The 19,003-nt window shown below is 37.6% G+C and overlaps 1 protein-coding gene and 1 non-coding gene across 2 annotated transcripts in view; both read left to right on the top strand.

Moving 5' to 3' along the window:
* The window catches only part of CSNK1G1 (casein kinase 1 gamma 1), a 130,288-nt gene that overhangs the window by 61,936 nt on the left and 49,349 nt on the right, over window positions 1-19,003 (top strand). The window lies entirely within an intron of this gene.
* Window positions 6,679-6,783, top strand: LOC150016621 (U6 spliceosomal RNA). Its single transcript, XR_016510179.1, has one exon. It is a non-coding gene; the product is annotated as a U6 spliceosomal RNA (small nuclear RNA).

Genomic DNA, 19,003 nt, shown 5'->3' with positions numbered 1-19,003 from the left:
CACAGTGTAAGAATTGCTTCTTAACAATTAGTCATCCATCTCTGCTTGACTACTCCTAGCCATAGAGTTTATTGCTCTCTAAGGTAATCCAGTGTTGGAAATCCCAAGGCGTTGGAAGATCTTCAAATTTAGGCCAAAAGTTTCCCTTTTTTATTTTCATGGAGTGCTGTTGAGCCCCTGGTTACCAGCTCAGAGGCATTTGTCACAATTATTATATGGTGTCCCCTCTACCACTCACCTCTAGGTCTTGTTTTAAGCCACATGCCTTCAATTCATTGTCTTTTTGCATAATATGATTTACAGATATTTCACCATCATTGCTTCACTAGCAAGCGTTAATGTATATGCGACACACTCACTCCTAGTTTTGAGATGTTTCTTTTGAGCTTCATAAAACACCAGTAATTTGGGTTATGAAGACAGTGGAATTATCATCTTCCTTAACCTGGACACAATATTTTTTTAATTTAGAGTAGCTATTTTAACAACCAGTTCATATAGTTGACTTTTATGATTTTATGGGGTTTTACTCAACTGAAACCTTTATGTATTTTTTATATAAGCTGACATCAACCAAGGCTTTCTGCATTTTGTGGTTATATAATTGATTTTAAGCACCTAAACCTCTTAGATGCCGTGTTATTTTATCCCATTATTACTAATATTGGGATTTTTTTCAATTCTGATTCTGTTAGTGATGATTATGTATTGACTTTGCGTGTGTGTGGGTGCACACGTGCACATGTGTGAGATAAAGGAAAGGAGTTTTTATTCAAAAGCTACACAATTTTGGAGCAACAGCTTTCCACATGCATTAGTCACTTAAGCCTATCAATTAAAGCTAAAACATTTAACTCTAGTTATAGCTTTAATCACTTAAACCTATCAGTTGAGGCTAAAATCTTTAACTCCTGAGTTCTTCTATCATTCCCCTGTTAGTTTTTAATTATCTTATTTTTATAGGGTTAAAACTAATACTATAGAAATAAACTAAACTAAAACAGCATAAAATACAAAAGCTACACAATTTTGGAAGAATGGCAGGCTTCTGTCTCAGAACCTGTTCTATCTAGAACTCCCAAAGAATATCCCTGCCATCCCCTGTCAGGCCAGCCTGATCCTAGGCTGTGCCCAGAGCTCCTTCTACCATCCAAAGTAATGCCCGCAGGCAGCTGCAGCAGGATCATCTAGGCATCCTCAAGGAAGAGAGCCTTGACTGGATTTTAATAGTGATTGCATACCCTCCTGCCCATAAGAGTATAAGCTCCTTAAGAACAAAGCTTGTACCTTCACCCTTGTATCTCAGTTGTAAAGGCCTAACATGGCTCATTCACAGAGTAGGCAGCTAGGAATTATTTTGGTGACAGGAAGAAGTTAGGAAGATTTGATAAGCATACCTCTTTAGATTTTTGCTAAGTTATTAATAAAAGTATTCTCTGGGGATGGACAAAAATGGAAATTTATTTTGAAAGTAGGTCAGTTGACAAGAAAGACAGTATTTCACTGTCTTGTTATAAATGTGAGCGCAAACACTACAGCTCCTTCGTTAACTTCTAAGCACAAGTATTTCTCTAATTTTTCTAGAGTGAGTTCCCAGCTGCAGATGTGACTCATCTTATCAGTAGTTAATGTTTGAGCAGCCAGAGTACTTATGCTGCTCTCATCAGAAGCACAGAGTAACCAAAATAATGTGATTGTAATGCTTTATCGTTATTCAGCACAGGCCAGTGATTTGCAAAATATTGGGTATCATAACAAGGAATACTTAAAAGTAAAAAAGCTCATTGTGCCTTACGTTTGTTCAGGAAATTATAAACTAAATGGATGGAATTTGTGGGGAGAAATGAGTGATTATGAATTTAAAGACTACTACTGTTGCTAGTGTGACCAGAGCTTGAGGCTTTAAATTCTTAAAACAGGGACTTTTGTGTTAGCTTGGGAATATGACCATTTCTTCCTTGAGTACCCAGATCTTAACCATTACCTTGGGCTTTTGACCCCGAAATTGCCCGAATCATGTGATCTGAAAATTCATATCAGTTTTCTACTCATGTGGAGATAGAACAAAACTGGTAGCAGTGGATGATTATGAACATGGTTTAAGTTGGAGCTGTTCCTGATTGTTCCCTCTTTTTCTTGTTTGAGCTCTAATTCCTTCCCTTCCCTTCCATTCCACATTTCAAGCTTTGTTTGCTGATGGTAGCTTTGCCATGAAGAATTTCAAGACCTGATTATTTACTATGAGGGTCAGTATCTCAAGATAATCTGAAAAGAAAGCAAAGGGGACCTTGAGGGCCTTGAAATTGAGTGTGAGGATCTTGATCTTCCTAATAGATATATTTTTCTTTTTTTCATTTATTGTAGAAACCAAATTACAAAATATTAAAGGATACTTTGAAAGGAAATAATGATCCATGCTCTTACCACCCTAATGCAGCTACATTTCATTTGAATATTTCTCTCCTTTTCATATGCAGATATATGTCACAGCTAATCACATTCCCATGCAACAGCATGTTTTCCTTCACTTAACATTATAACATTTGTCATGATGATGCTGAGTGTCCCTGTTTGTAATCATTGTATAATATCCCATTAGTTTCAAAGATTATAATTTAGTCATCCATTTTGTGTTGTAGAATATTTGGATTGTTTTTATTTGAGGAAATCATTTTCCACTAGTTCTGATACCTGAGTATTATGACCCTAAGAACTTTTCTTTCATGTGTTCTCCCATTTATTCCCATTTATATGATATAGTGGTGATTTCTCAAATATTCAGGGAGCTATTAAAAGATTCAGTTCATTCTAAATGATTCTAGAGCAAAAATTATTGAAAGAACTTGCAGAAGATACATTTTGGCTTTGCGTAACAATTATAACAGTGTGAAGGTACTCTAAATGTTATCAATATGGATCTGGATAAAAAATGATAATATGTGTATACCATGGAATTAGCTATTAAAAAGAAGGTAGAGTCCTATGTACTAATACGGAAAGATGCCCAGCAAATTTTTAAGTGAAAAGGTGTGCAAAACTATATAGCATGATTATATTTGTGTAGCACAAGAAATACATATGTAATACAGATAATGTTCACATGAGCATAGAAAATATCTGAGTGGATATACATAACATTTAATAATGATTACCTTTGAAGACTATGATTAGAAATGAGAAGCGGTGTCACTTGTAAGTTGTAACTTCAATTCTTTAGTATTGTGCATTTTTTGCCCTGACCATTATTATTGTAACTAATTTTTTAAAAATACAAATTATGTGTTTTGTTTTGAATTTATTGTACAGTATCTACTTAATTTTTTTTGAAAGATTTTATTTATCTTAGAGAGAGGGGAAAGGAGGGAGAAAGGGAGAGAAACATCGATGTGAGAGAGAGACATTGATCAGTTGCCTTTCGCGCACACCCCTGCCACAACACAGGCATGTGCCCTGATGGAATCAAACCATCAACCTCTTGCTTTGTGGGACAGTGCCCAACCAACTGAGCCACACCAGTCAGGGCTACTTAATTTTTAAAAATATGCAGCAGTGGATTTATGGTCTTTGTCTTACCTCTTCCATCACCAAGCCTGTTTCTGTCCCCATTTCTCTTGAGCTGTGTGTTGACAGTTCCAGGCATAAGTTTTACAAATGATAACAAAGTGATGCAATACCTGTTTCCTTTCTTTCCAAACACCTTATAGGAACTGAAAAAGCAAATTGTGAACTATAGTAAGCTGTCTTATGCAATAGGATTTCCTGTCTCTTAGAGGAAGGGCAGTTTTCAGGCAGAAGTTGAACAGTTATGCATTCTGGATGTTGTGAGGGCCATTTGTACACAGGTAAAAAGTTAGAATACATGACATTTTAAAAAAATATATTTTATTTATTTATTTTTAGAGAGAGGGGAAGGGAGGAAGAAAAAGAGGGAGAGAAATATCGAAGTGTGGTTGCCTCTCGCGCCCAATCTGGGACCTGGCCTGCAACCCAGGCCTGTGCCCTGACCAGGAATCGAACCGGCGACCCTTTGGTTCGCAGGCCAGCACTCAGCCCACTGAGCAACACCAGCCAGGGTAGAATACATGACTTTTTAAGATTTATTTGAACTCTTTAAGATTGTATTAAAAAATAAAAACTCTTAAAGACCACATATTACTATATAAGAAACCTCCTAATATACATATTTATTATATTTGGTATCTTCCTCAGTTTCAGAAAACATAAACTTATATTTTTAGAACTTAATTACATTATAAATATAACACTGAAAAAATGGGCAAGTGAACTGTGAATCAAAATGAGAACATTATCTAGTGTTTCACATAATTGGATGGCTGGGGATGGAGTAGATTTTTATTTGCAAATTATGGTTTGAAGTTGAGAGTGCTGGAGAATTTCTAAATTTATTACAAAGAAAAACTTTTTAAACATGAAATTCTATAACTATATGTAATAACTATGAAAAATTATATTATTATTTCCTCAGTGTTGGAAAGTTAAAGTTTTAGATTTTCTCTGTGACTAAACCAAATACATTCTTCAGTTTGTCTTACTTCTGCCTCATTTCTTATATCACTGTGTTTCGATTTTTCAAGACACAAGGGCTTTGGAATTGAGTACAATTATGCTTTCAGACGTAGTTTCTATAGATTATTGTGAGGACACAAGATTAGGACTCTGGGACTTAAATATTGACTCCGAATTCCCTGCAACTTGCTTGCTTTACTCACAGCTTCAGCATTGGTTTGACACAGTGATTCAGCTTCACAAGAAAGAACAGCAGTATTTAATCGTGGTAATTAAAAGCTGTGAGCAGATGAAAGCACCCTTTGAATTGTAACCGTCTTTCTTATATTCTTATCGTCTTCTTCAGTCATCAGTGTTGTGTTAATTGTATGATAGTCACCATGTTAAATCCTAAATTTATTTTCTGGTTATGGGAATGTTTTTAGGTTTCCCTATGCTCTCAGAGTCCTTTTACTTAGAAGAGTATATGCATTGTCAGTTTTAAAATTTCCCAGCCCAGACTCTTATTGTTTCCGCCTCTCACTTCTGCTTGTATCTTAACACACAGGAACAGGACTTGATAGATGGCAGGTTTGAGGCAGAGAGGCAAAACCAATGGCCTAAACACACATGAAGCCTAATCATAGGAGAGGGACTGTATGAGCATGAAGGTTCATAGCTAGTTATGGGCTGATCACATGATAAGGCCTAGGATAATACATCTTTGATAATTAAATAAAAGATGAAATAACCAGAACCACACATGCAGCAAAAATGGCAGGAGAAGGGAGGGAAGAAGAGGGAATGAGTCAGAAAGGGCAGAAACAAATGAAAGAGAATGGGGATAGACAAATGGCAAAAGGACTCTAGATACAGAAGTGAGAGCGCGAGTAGATAAAATATGGTGGAGGCCTCTGACATAGCTACAAGGAGCTGTAAAGTTGCCCTTTATTATTGTTCTCAGAGTTAACTGTTTCTTAGGAACAGTGGTTTTGAACAATAGCTTTGACATTTTTAGTAAACAACCTACTCCAGTGCTCTTACTAAAAATTTCCACCACCTCACTTGGCATTTGGAAAGGCCTAACTGTAGTATGAACAGACACTGCAATGATCTCTTTGCTTCTAGACCCTTCTTAATTATAATGAGACGTCCTAAAAGTAGTGGAGGAACTCATCTTGCTTTGGTTAAACATTTAATTCCATTCCTAGCTAGCAACCTGCCTGGGAAAATTCTCAAGGGCTCTAAGAATAAATATCATATCATAGGCTCATCTAAGTCTGAGCTGCCACTTCCTGGTTTTCCAGCAGCTATTCTAATCTGCTAATGACCATTCTGCTTTGGCGCTCTTATGAAGGAGATGCTAATCCTCAAATTAAAGAAGACAACCCGATACTTAATTGTAATCCCAGGCAAAAATCTCATTGGGCAGAGAATGGAAGTGAACTTAAGTACCTAGTAGGTACTTTATATTATTTCATTTTTTCCATTTTTGAGCACAGAGAAGTTTAGTAACTAACTTACCTAGGGTCACACAGTAGGCAAAACTGAGCTAGTAATATTTGTCCTATGTTTTTGTACAATAGATTCAATACAGTTTCTATCAAGGTACCAATAACGTATTAAAACAAGTAGAACAAATATTACAGTTTTTTGTGCTCTATCTACACACACACACACACACCCTGGGGTCTTTAACCCATTATCCCTTACCTAATTATAATAGAGTGCTGGAACATAGCCATAAAAATATTTAATTGAAGCAAAGGCTCAGAATCTCCCCTTAGTGAAAGAATAAGATTTTCTATTTCACATGGTGCCCCCAAATTTCATGTTTTAGAAGGCTGTCTTTGTTACCTTTAAAACCTTTTATGGCCTGTGGTGATCTAGGTTTTGAAACATTTCTTTCCAAAACAAATTAATCATTTATGTTGAATAGATGTGCCATGTATACAACTGAGAAGTTCAGAGCTACCCTATGCAAGCCATTTTCACCCACTGAAACCTTTATGCTGTGAATAAAGAAAGTGTTTGTAGAGCTGATCCGGCTTTGCAGTTTTGAAGTTTCTGGGAGTAAATGGTTTTATATGTCATCAAAAAAGATAGATGGTCCTGGCTGGTACCAGAAGAAGAGCTTCAAATCTAGGCAACTGTTAAATTAAAAAGAACATGGTGCTCGCTTTAGCAGCACGTATTGAAATTGAAATGATACGGAGAAGATTAGCATGGACCTTGCGCAAGGATGGCACACAAATTTGTGAAGCGTCCTGTATTTTAAAAATTAAAAAGAACACGGTTCTGCTTCAACAGATGAATAAAGCATAAATCTGAAGGAAATCATAAGAAAGTGTGAGATTGACAAACCCTTTGATAACGTTGTGAACTTCCTGAGGCGTGCATTGTAAACAAGCTGGGCAAGCATAGGAAGGAGTACACAGGAAATTAAAAATAAGAACATCTGAATAAAATAGAAGTGAATCATATAACAAGAGTAGTTGGGAACAAGTAATATGCCTCAACTTAGATGCCCAATGGTGAGGAGTGCTTAAAGAATTTAGAAAAAACTTTTTGGTCTCCAGTTGGGCAGAAAATTTTTAGAACAAGGAAAGAAATGATAAAATGGTGGTATTGGTAAAAGAAAATAAAACCTGGATCCTTTCTTGCCATGTATAAGTTTTTAGAAATCTCTCTGCCAGGGGTATTGTAGAGGGAGGAGGCCTATACCACTAAATTCAGGGGAAACTGATCTTAAATAGTACAAAAGGGAAGCCTTGGAATTACATTTTGAGGACTGTGGAGATTTAGACACTTGCCATCTCTAATGACAGGCAGTGTGAATAAGTGGAGACAGCCAAGAATTGGAGTGAGGAGAAAATTTTAGCCCAGTTTTTCCAGTTTTTTTTCTGTGACTCAAGTGTTAATCATGTGTCCGTGCTATGCCTCAGTTTCCTTATTCATACAACAGGAAAACCTTCTGTTTCTTATCAAGTTTGCAGACCTGCTGGGGTTGAATGAGGTAATGTCTGTAAAGACCTTGAATTCTTAAGGGAAAGTCTACATAAACAAAGCAGTATTGATTTATATTGAAACTGAAACTTTAACTTTCCTGTAGAAATGAAAATATCTTATTTACATTTCTCATAGCTTTAAGAAAATATCAGAATGAAGGACAGATTCCTTCTAAACAGGGCGCCACAGAGAACAGAGGAATCAAGTATGGAACAGCTTCACTTTTGAAAAATTTCTGCTGTATTCTCAAGCAGCAGTCACTTGATACTTCCCAATCCTTTCTCTGATTCAATAGAGCAGAATTCTGGCTACTGTGAACCCATCACGTCTATGATATTGAGGGAAGTGTTTGTTTCTTTCAGAGGAGCTGAATGTTGTCAGGTTGAAATACAGTTATTCTCATTGGAGCCTCTTTGGTGATAGGAACACTTTTACTTCCACAGCTCCTGTTATGGTAGAGACCAAACATTAACTGAACTAGCTGGCCTGGTCCTTGCGTGATGGTTACAACTTGGTTTTACAGAACATATAGGTATGGCAATTTAATCTTTTTTTCTGGGGTTCTTTTCCCAGAGTATAAAGGAACAGGTAGTAAATATTTTAGGCTTTTTGGACCATCCATCTCTCTTGCAGCTATTCAGCTGTCTTTATAGCATAAAAACAGCCGTAAACAACATATAAACAGTTGAGCTATATTCCAAGAAAGCTTTACTTAGGGATACTGAAATTCGAGTTTTATGTAATTTTCATGTATCACAAAATTTTCTTCATTAAATCTTTTTCAAACATTTCAAAATGTATAAATTATTCTTAGTTTTCTAATCATTTAGAAGTTGGTGGGCTAGATCTGACCTATGGGCTATTCTTTACTAACCCTTCTCTAGAATGGCAGTGACCAAAACTCCTATTCCTTTTTTTTTTTTTTTTAATCCTATTCCTTTTTATCATTCCATTTAATTTGCAGAATACATAAATTACCTCAAAAAAGTATATTCCACCCTGGAGGCACTATAATGATGTATTCTCAAGCAATAGTCACTTGATATTGCCCAACCCTTTCTCTTATTCAGTAGAGCAGAATTCTGGCTACTGTGAACCCATCACATCTATGAGAGCCATATCACTCTCATCCTATGGACTTCTTATGGTGTAATTTGCTGCTGAATCATAAGCTTTTTAAGGGCAAGAAGCATCTTTTATTTATTATTGTATAACTTGCATCTCACTTGATCCAAAGACAGAAGTTCAACAAATGATGAAATCTCAGCATATAAACTCTTTGAGTAGAATTTCACTGGCAGTGAGATAACCACATAAGTTGCAGCTTCTTTCTTCAAGTGTAATCTCTTCTCTCCAAAGTGTCAGCCTATTTTTTATTTGCTTATGCCAACAATTATTGGTTAACTATGTTAAGGAAGCAGAATAGAGATATGAATGAATAATTTAAGATATTAGAACAAAGCCCCCAAATTATTTCTATAAGGATTTATGTACAATTAGAGACATGTATATTTACAGATACAGTAGTCCCTTGCTATATCGCGGTTCACTTATCGCGGCCTCACTGTATTGCGGGATTTTTAAAAATATTATATTTAATTATCACAGATTTTTCGCTATATCGCGGATTTTGCGGTACTCTCTGTATGTTGTTAAAGTTACGTAGGTTTAAGAGTGTAGAATAAATGTAAGGTTCCTACTTCGTGGGGGAGTCTGGAACGTAATATGCGTGATAAGTGAGGGAATATTGTACCTATGAACTCAGAGCATCTAGAAACACTGTGGTGCAAGTTCTGAGATTTAAGTTTGAAGGTCAGAATTACGTGTGGTTCTTATTAATATAGTGGCTATAGCATTGCAGACCTTCAGATATAAGGAGCCCATCAGCAGCTAGAAAATTATTTGGACATAGTCAAATCAAACCATGGGTCATAGCTTGTCAACTTTTTTGCTTGGCTCCACTCTTAACAGTTATAGCTCAGAAAAGATAGCACTCTAGATCTCATACTCTGCTCCCTAAAAAAAAAGACAGTAACTTTAAAGAAGGAATTTATAACTATCTATGTGCAGTTTGCCCAAAGGAAAAAATTTTTTTCAATTGAAAAATTTTGTAAGTTCTGGAGAAAACTAATATCACTGACGGTTTGGAAAATATATAAAAGATTTTCTTTCTCTAGGACTTCCAGTCAAGATGGCGGCATAGGTAAACGCAGCTCACCTCCTTGCACAACCACAGCAAAATTACAACTAAGTTATAGAACAGCCATCAGTCAGAACTGTCAGAAATTGAGTTTAGTGGAAGTCTACCAACTATGGAATTAAAGAAACCACATCCATCCAGACTGGTAGGAGGGCAGAAACACGAAATAGGCTGGTCCCATATATACATGTGATGGATAAAAATTCAGAAGAGTTATCTCAGGAGTGAGGAGTCCCATCCCGACACCAGGACCCCCAGCCCAGGGTTCCTGTGCTAGGAAGATAAGTCCCCGTAACTCCTAGCTGCAGAAACCAGTGGAGACTGAGTCGGTGGAAGAAAATTCTGGAGTCCCAAGCAGTTCCTCTTGAAGAGCCCACACACGAACTTACTCAGACTCACTCCCTCTGAACTCCAGCACTGGGGTAGCAGCTTGGAAGGCACCAGTAGCTTACAGGGAGAAACTGAAGTGTCTGACATCAGGGCGAGAGCTGGGGGACAGCTTTCACCAACTCAGAAAGGTGGGCAGAGCCACAGAACCAGCAGGCAGACGCCATATCTGAGACTCCATCAACCTGGCTAACACTGTGTGCCCCACTCTGGAGATCTCATGTGGGGCTAGGACTCCTCAATCCCAAGATACTCCTCCCAAATTTTTATCCACCACGCGTGGATGTGGCATCAACCCATTCCATGTCTGTCCCTTCTACCAGTCTGGATGGATATGCTGTCTTTAATTTCTTAGTGATCAGACTTCCATTCAACTCGATTTCTGTCGGCTCTGAGTGATGGTTGTTATATAATTTAGTTGTAATTTTGATGTAATTGTGTGAGGAGGCCAGCCATGTTTACCTGTGCCTCCATCTTGACTGGAAGTGCCTGTCTAACTGGATTTGTGTATTATGATCAGGTTCAGCAAATAAGTACTGCATAGCATGGATATAGAGTACATACAGTGGTACAGAGCTGATGTAATAAGGTGTATATATCTACAAGATATTTTATGGTAGTTTTTTATTTTCTTTAGCTTTTTTTAGCCAACTATATATTGTTAAATATGAGTAAGTAAATTTGGTTCTTATACCATTTCACATCACACTCTTCCTTCATTTTACAAATTTTTATGAAAGGCTTAACCTGGCACCAAGATAGCTGTTCATCTCTTTGTTTTCTGCCTATAAGCTCCCTAAGGACAAAATCTGTATCTTATTTATCTTTTGGGTTTTTTTCTTTCCCTCTCTAAAGTGTCTAGTATAGTGTCTTGCACATAGCGAGTATTTAGGAAATGATGGTTAATGTGGAGGAAGATGAGCAGTTATGTATATGTCTTAGACAACACTATTTTGATTACAAGTAACAGAATCTTTTCCAATTAGCTTAGATCAAAAGAAGAATTTACTGGAAGATCACAGGGACATATCATGGACCCAAGGAAGGAAATATACAGGTCTCACTTGAGATTAGAACCAAGCACTTGGAAAGCCTCTAGGAACCAAGACAACTACTCTTTATCTCAGACTTCCTGTCCAACTCTTCTGGTCTGATACCTTATTTGACTCTCCTTCTGTGTTTGCTTCGGCTTCTGTTAGCCTTCTTCATTTTCTCCAAATCACTAGCCTTCTCGGCTTATCCTTACACTTTGTAGGAAAAGGCCTGTCATGCAGCAGTCCCTCTCTGTTCAGGCGCCAGCAGAGAGTGACTGGAGCCCTGTGTCCAGACTGCAAGTTCTTGGGAGAGAGACTGGCTGATTCAGCTTGTAGCAGCTCTTCAGTTCTGGTCCAAGTACCTTATTCAAAGGGGTACGGAATCTTGGGAACTCCACCACTCAGCAGAGAGCAGGTTCTCTAAGAATGTGGCTTTAAGAACTGGGAGAAAACAAGAGAATGGTGAGCTTGCAGATGTTACTTTTCTTTCTCTTCATATAACACTTGCTAGAAAGCAAAACAGTTTTCCGTTTAGGAAATACAACATCTTGAGATTCTCAAACTGGGGAATAGAACCTGCAAACAACTGTGTGGTGTCCTGGCATAGGGCAGTGAGTAATCCCAGAGAGAAAACGGCCTCTTTAACAACTAATTGTGCTTGTTTTTATTGTGCTTAACCATCAAGAATGATTTTAGGAGGAAAACCTGCTTTGGGCCTGTGTTAAGAAAGGCAGACTGTCTCATATTTTGAAGGGGTCTGGAATGATGAATTAAGGTTGAAAGCCGCATCTACCAAACTTGCAGCTTGTGAAGGATCTCCTCCTTTCAGTGTGAGGGGCCTATTTGAAATAAACATTAAAGCAATAGCAGAAGCCTCATATTCCAAACAAAAAAAGATAAGGTTCTGTCCCTTGGGTAAAAGGATAAGGAGGACGTTTGAAAACATCTGAGCCTTTTTGTGTATTATTGCAGAAGTAGCAGCACCAGTGTCATTGTTGTTCCTCTTAGGGAGCAGAACCCAGATAAAAAAGTATGCTTGAGTTGGTGAGTCAGTAGGAAGAACCTGAGATTGGTAAAATCGAGCAAACATCAGACAAAGAAAAGTGTGGTGTGGTCACCATCTTTTCTTTTTAAAGAGTGTGAGTAGATGCGTGTTTGTTTCCAAATCCACCTACATTTTAAAATGACGTTTAAATGCTTTCCCTGATATTACAACATAAGTCCAGTCTGTGACTAATGCTTAATTTTGTGAGGAAGAAATACAAAGGGTTGTTTGATTTAGTGGGCTTGGAAAGGTGTGATTCACACCCTCAGTACTAATAATTGCTAGTATTTAATGGAGCTAATTTAGTGGTGATGGTACCATGAATTTCTCTTTGTTTTTCCAAGAATTAAACATGACCTTAACCTTTATTAACTAGCTATACTAGTTAGCCAAAAAGGAACTGATATTTCTGAAGCCCAACCATTCTAGACTAAATTCCATGGTTGTGTGTCCTCTATGTGTATTTTCCATAATTGAAAGCATTGAGACGTTTCTTATATTGTGACTAATAAGGTTCTCTATGGTACAATGAAATATAAGCAAAAAATTCATATCTAATGCTGTAAGGACTTGCTTACCTATTAGAGCCAAACCTCATGTGTACCTGCTCTGCCCCTTAAAACTTTCAAATAGCTTTAAGTCACATGAGGCATGTAGAGTAATTTTCTTTAATCACATATATAAAATTTGTCCCTCTCCCTCCTGGGGAGCAGGGGGAATTCTATTTTAAACAGTTTGCTGGTGAAGACTTATTGAGCCAATAATTTCTTTAAGTGCAAATAGAGTGTTATGAGTTTTATTATAGAAATTGTTTGGACTGCATACACCTCACAGTAACACAGAGTACTGACACCTTTTCAAGTGTGTTGTTTTGCAAAGTGCAGAACTGCTAGAGATACTTGCTCAGTGTGAAAACCGAATACGTTACTTGGATTTTGTCTTATTTTAAGCAACTTTATGAAAAATAGAAGGTAAGGTTCCAAAAATAGGCCCAAGTAACTTACATGTGGAGTGGGCTGCAGCGTTGTCGTTAGTCCCAGAAAACTGGTACTGTGTGGTGCTTATGCAAGCAAGGGTCTGGGGAAGGCCAGTCACTGGAGCCTGCCAGCTGGAGCTTGCTTATAAACGGACACAGGCCCTCTGGATTCTGATGCCCTTTCTCCCTTTAATTCTAGGTCATTCTTTTGTGTCTTTACTCACTCTTTCTGTATGCCAGCATGGTCCTCTTCTTTCAATCTTCTCGCAGCCATTCCTTGGACATTAAGAAAGCTTATTTAAGGAGGTCAAAGACTGAAGTTTCAGTCCAAACTAAGCGCTAGAGTAAGCTCAGTGACCATTATAAGACTGACCATAGCCATCACTCAATCACTAGCCCTCCTAACTCATAGTTTGTCATGGTTAATCATTAAGAAGAAAGGTAACATCTATTTAACCCCCACAAAGCTATAAAGTATTATGGAATGAAAAAGATGAGTTGTTGAAGTGAATTATTCCCATGGGTTATGAGAAGGTGGAAGCATATATCCACTGTCTTGTATTAAAACTTAACAAATTTCTTTCTTTTATTTATTTATCTTTAGAGAGAGGGAAAGAAAGGGAGGGAAACCTCTGTGTGCAGTTGCCTCTCACACACCCCCAACTGGGGACTTGGCCTGCAACCCAGGCATGTGCCCTGACTGGGAATCAAATCGGCAGCCTTTTGGTTCACAGGCTGGCACTCAATCCACTGAGCCACACCAGCCAGGGCAAATTTCTCATCGGTGTCATTAGCAAGAGAATTATTTTCCTCAAGTTCCAGGAACAAACTACATAAAGATAGAAAACTCCAGGCACCTACTATTAAAATAGTAATCTAGTTGCTAGCTAAGCCCTTCTGTATTTGTAACATATAATTTATCTATAACCATGTTTAAGACAAAGACCAATAAAAAGATGAATTTTTAATGTTTGTGACCAGTGATATTATCATATTCTTTCCACAACTCCTAAGCAAATAATTTATATTCCACCCACTTAAACGAAGAGGTTGTCAGCTCTGTACACCTCTGCATGTTTTATGCTTTCAACACTTTAACTTTTCCCTATATTTTCATCTTCCTTTATACTTCATATTGCTTTAATTAATCATTCTTTACTATCCTGTAGCAGTCTCTTACTAATAGCAATTACTATAGTCATTATGTAAGGAGATGAAGTTTTCACTAACAGAAACATAGTGAGCGTAAGCTGAGTTCATAGCGCTGATTAATTTTAGGGTCACAAAATTATAAGATAGTCTCTGCCCTTCAGAAGACTAGAGCCTCACTGGAAGGAAAATTTAATGTTTACTGATTGCAAGGTATTGTTGTACTACTCTCAAGGAGCTTACTAATGTGTCTTAAGTACCTATAATGCAAACTAAAGCAGTATGATGTTATTTTTTAAGGTACAAATAAAGTTATGTGGAAGTTTTGAAGGGAAAAGAGGTTTATAATTATTTGGAATAGGTAAGGCTTTAATGAGAGCTATGAGGCTAAACTTTCAAAAAGGGGTATGATTTACTTGGATGTATTCAAATAGAAGAGTAAGAAAGCCTTCCAAGTACAAAATAAGCTAATATCCAGAGACAGGTATGTGTCTGTTCATGCCTTTATTAAAGATATTCAGTGAGTATCCCAGGTGGGTTAAATACTGTTTTAAGCTAAGCTCGGGATACAGTGGTGAACAAGAATAGACACGCTGCCCTAAACTTATATTCTAAAAAGGAGACAACCTGAGATTGACTCTGGATGAACAGAATTAGCAGTTCTGGGGAGTTTAGAGGAGGGAGAGAGTTGTGTTTTGGAGAAGGCTTTCTGGTCAGGGTCATGCAGATTGCCAAGTATAGAAGCTCTTTCCTGCCACATTTTTGTACATAAGACAGCCTTACTTATATCTTTCATAACTTCACAGAGCTGAGCCACCAGCCACATGTGCCTATTGAGCACCTGAAATGTGGCAGATCTGAATGTGTTATAAGTATAAAATACTGAATGTCAAAGATTTGGTACCTTCCAAAAAGGATGTAAAATATCTCAATAATTTTAAATTAATTACATGTTGAGGTGATGATATGAGTTAAATAAAATATATTATTAAACTTAATTTCACCTATTTCTTTTTACTTTTAAAATTTGGCTTCTAGCCCTGGCCAGGTGGCCCTGTTGATTAGAGCATTGTCTAATGCACTGAAAGGTTGCAGGTTCAATTCCTGGTCCTGGCACATACCTAAGTTGTGGATTCAATCTTTGGTCAGGATGTTTATGGGGGGCAACTGATTGATGTTTCTCTCTCACATCAGTATTTCTCTCTCTCTCTCTCTCTCTCCCTATTAGTTTAAAAATTAACTCATAGAAAACTTAAAATTAAATTCATGGTTCTCATTCGTGGCTTGCATTATGTTTATGTTAGACAGTGCTGCCTGCTATAATGCAATAGTGAGTCCCTAGTGTGTGCTTAGAAGAAAACACTTCCTGTGAAACTATTATTAAAGATGCATTAAGGCAATATGGGTATATAATACTCAGTACCTTCTCTTTTTTTGTTCTTCTGATCTTTTTATTTACTCAGATATCTTTGCCTTTGCAACTCTAGTAATGACCTCTGCCATATTTTTTAGACATTTACTTAACCAACTAGTGGTTCAGAATGAAAAGAAACTCCAGTTGAGAGCAAAATAGTCTTCATTTTTTCAATTTTAGAGAACTGTTACCCTGCTTTTGCCTCTGTGTTTTTAGCTCCCTGTATACTTGCTGCTCCCTCAGCCTGAAAATATGCTCTCTCCCCTCCTGCCTAATCAGCTCTTAATCATCCTTCAGGAGTTAGCCTCTGACCCCTGTTCTGTGAAGCTTTCTCCAGCTCCTTCAGTCAAGGTTAGATGCCCTCTTTTATTGTTACCATAGCACTCCATTCTCTCCTGTGATGTTTGATGAATGGAGAAACTGGCCACCAGACGCTTTGAACTTAATTGAATTTGGAAGTGGGATGCAGGGACATTATAGTTCTTACCCCTCAGACTAACTGAAAATTGGTATGGTAAATGAGTTTACTTTGCTTCCTTGCAAGTCTGCATGCCTGCTCAGTGATCAGAATTATAAGGTCATCTTGAATGTTCCATCAGGTCACATCTGTTCTGACTGGGGAGAGATTTGGGTGAAGGCTCAAGTGAGAAATAAATGGCAGGCTGTAGCATCTGTTCCGTTGACTGGGTGTTATTCTGTGGCAAGCCACTTAACCTCTACTTTCCCTATTCAGAAAATGAGGGTGATACTTGGTACTTTACTCTCCCAGGGCTATTTTGATGCTTAAGGAGGAGCAGTACAATATTGAGAGAGTTCAGTAATAAAGGACATTCTACTTCTGTGCCGTGATTAGACTGTGTGCCTTAGTTGGTTTTGTTTTTTCTCAGGACACTTCTGGGAACAATTTGTTAAATGGGCCCAAAATTAATGAAAACATATGCTTATCTACTTTTTATACTTTGTGTATTAATTTAAGCATATGCCAAGTTCCCTTCTGAATTCCTAAATGATTAATTTATTAGGCTTCATTTGACAGTTGATTCCTTGATAGTTGTATTAGAGAAATACCACTAATGCACTCCTGATTTAATGTTACCAGTGCTCTTCTAAGGGAAATATTACTCTTTATTTATTTGAGTTGATAATCTTTTGACATTATCAATATGTTGTGATGGTCTGTTAGGTTCATATACAGATTGTGTTTTACGGAATCTTTATAAAATCATTTAATCTCCTATCAGGGTAATGTGACCCTGTAGTACTTGCTGTCACTCTGAACGTCCTTGAATTTAGGGCATAGAAAGGTATATGTGATACAAAAACAAAAAACAAAAAACTCTGAGACTTGGAGGCAAAAGTCAGGGTTTTAGGTCTTGACTATACTACTCATTCTATGACATAAGCCAATCACTTCAGATCAATACCTATATGTACTTGTTTTAAATGGTGGAATCTATATAAAAATATTTCATGAACTGTAAAACAGTTGATAGTCAATAGACTTTTGTGATAGGAGTATTCTTTGAGTGAAATTTTCTAATTGTAGGATTGAACAAATAATGGGATAGGAAGGATTCTCCTGACTTTGAAATATCAATGATAATTTGGATAAAAAACTAGAAGATATCCTCCAAAAGCTTAGGAGATAACTTCGTGCTGGGGCTTTGGACATAATGGATTAAGGCAGGTTCAGAAAGATTTTTTTTTTTTAATTTATTTATTTTTAGAGAGAGGGGAAGCGAGGGAGAAAGAGAAGGAGAGAAACATCAATATGTAGTTGCCTCTCACGCCCTCCCAACTGGGGACCCAGCCCGCAACCCAGGCATGTGCCCTGACTGGTATTCGAACCGATGACCCTTTGATTTGCAGGCCAGTGCCCAGTCCACTGAGCCACACCAGCCAGGGCTGGAAAGAACTTTTAAATGCTCCTGCATGCCTTTTGACTCAGCATTTTCTCTTCAAGGGATATATGTAAATACATTTGCATTCTTGCGCAAAATATGGGCACAAGGATTTTTTGCAGTATTGTATGCACATTTGTCTCAACACTTTCATTTTCAAATGATAGAGTTCAAGCTCACTTAAGAGAGAGGATGGGTAGGGAAAGAATTTCATGGCTAACAGAACTGAGAAGTCCAGGGATAGTCTCACCTCAGGCCAGCTAGATCCAGGATCAACACTCTCCTTGGTCCTCAGGTTATGTGGTATATTGGTCACCTCTCTGTTGCTCACAGCTCTGCTTTCCCTGTGTTAGTTTCATTCTCAGACAGGTAGCCTAGCTGTTCTCATGTAGTAGTCCTGGCAGGTCCTTGCAGTTTAGCAGTTACGGGGCTGGGGGCAGATGCTGCTCCTCTGAAGTTCCACAGAAATCCTAGAGTTTACTGTCATTGTACTGACATGGCTCAAGCATCCATCCTTGATCCAGTTTCCCAAGGCAGGAGGATGGAATACTCTTGAGTAGCCCAGCTTGAGTCATATCCTTGGGGCGACAGTGGGAAATGGGTTGACCCTGCTTTAACCACATGAAAGTAGCATTGAGGAAATGGTGCTTTTGCACTGGAAGAGTAAGCTGTTGTTATCAGAAGATGGAAGAAAAGAATGCAGGCCAGGCAAAAGCAGTAGTTATTCACTATAATGTCTATTTGTGATAACAAGTATATGGATACAACCTAAATGTCCACCAGTACAGGGAAAAAATATATACAAATATGATTCATCATAGAGTGGGACATTAAATAGCTATTAAAACGAATGAGGTATATCTATGTGTTGACAAGAAAAAATGTCCACTATATAATATTAACCTTAGAATGAAATTGCACCCTGGCCAATGTGGCTCATTTGGTGGGAGCATTGTCTTGTAAATAGAAAGGTCACAAGTTTGATTCCCAGTCAAGGCACCTGTGTAAGTTGCAAGTTCAGTTCCCTGTCAGAGTGCATATGGGAGGCAGCCGATCAATGTCTCTTTCTCTCTCCCTCTCTGGAATCAATAAATGTATCCTCAGGTGAGAATTTTTAAAAAAATGAAATTGCAGAAAAGTATTCTTAATTATGCATATTGTGTATTATCCATCATGGATGTGTGTGCTTTTTCTTCATATATTTCTGTACTGCTTTTAGTTTGCTGTTACACTGGTTTGAAATGGGTATATATCACTTTCGTAATATAAAAATGTATTGCCCCGGGTGGCCCCTATTCTGGACCAGGGACTGGAATTGGCAGAACTCAAGAACTACAGAGAGATGGACATATGATAGGAAAGTTGATAAGATAGTATGTATG

This window comes from Furipterus horrens, unplaced genomic scaffold (genome assembly GCF_987537825.1).
Source record: "Furipterus horrens unplaced genomic scaffold, mFurHor1.1.pri manual_scaffold_3, whole genome shotgun sequence".
In the NCBI taxonomy this organism is placed as follows: Eukaryota; Metazoa; Chordata; class Mammalia; order Chiroptera; family Furipteridae; genus Furipterus; species Furipterus horrens.
The sequence above is the reverse complement of the archived record's forward strand: the minus strand, read 5'-3'. Positions and strand labels throughout refer to the sequence as shown.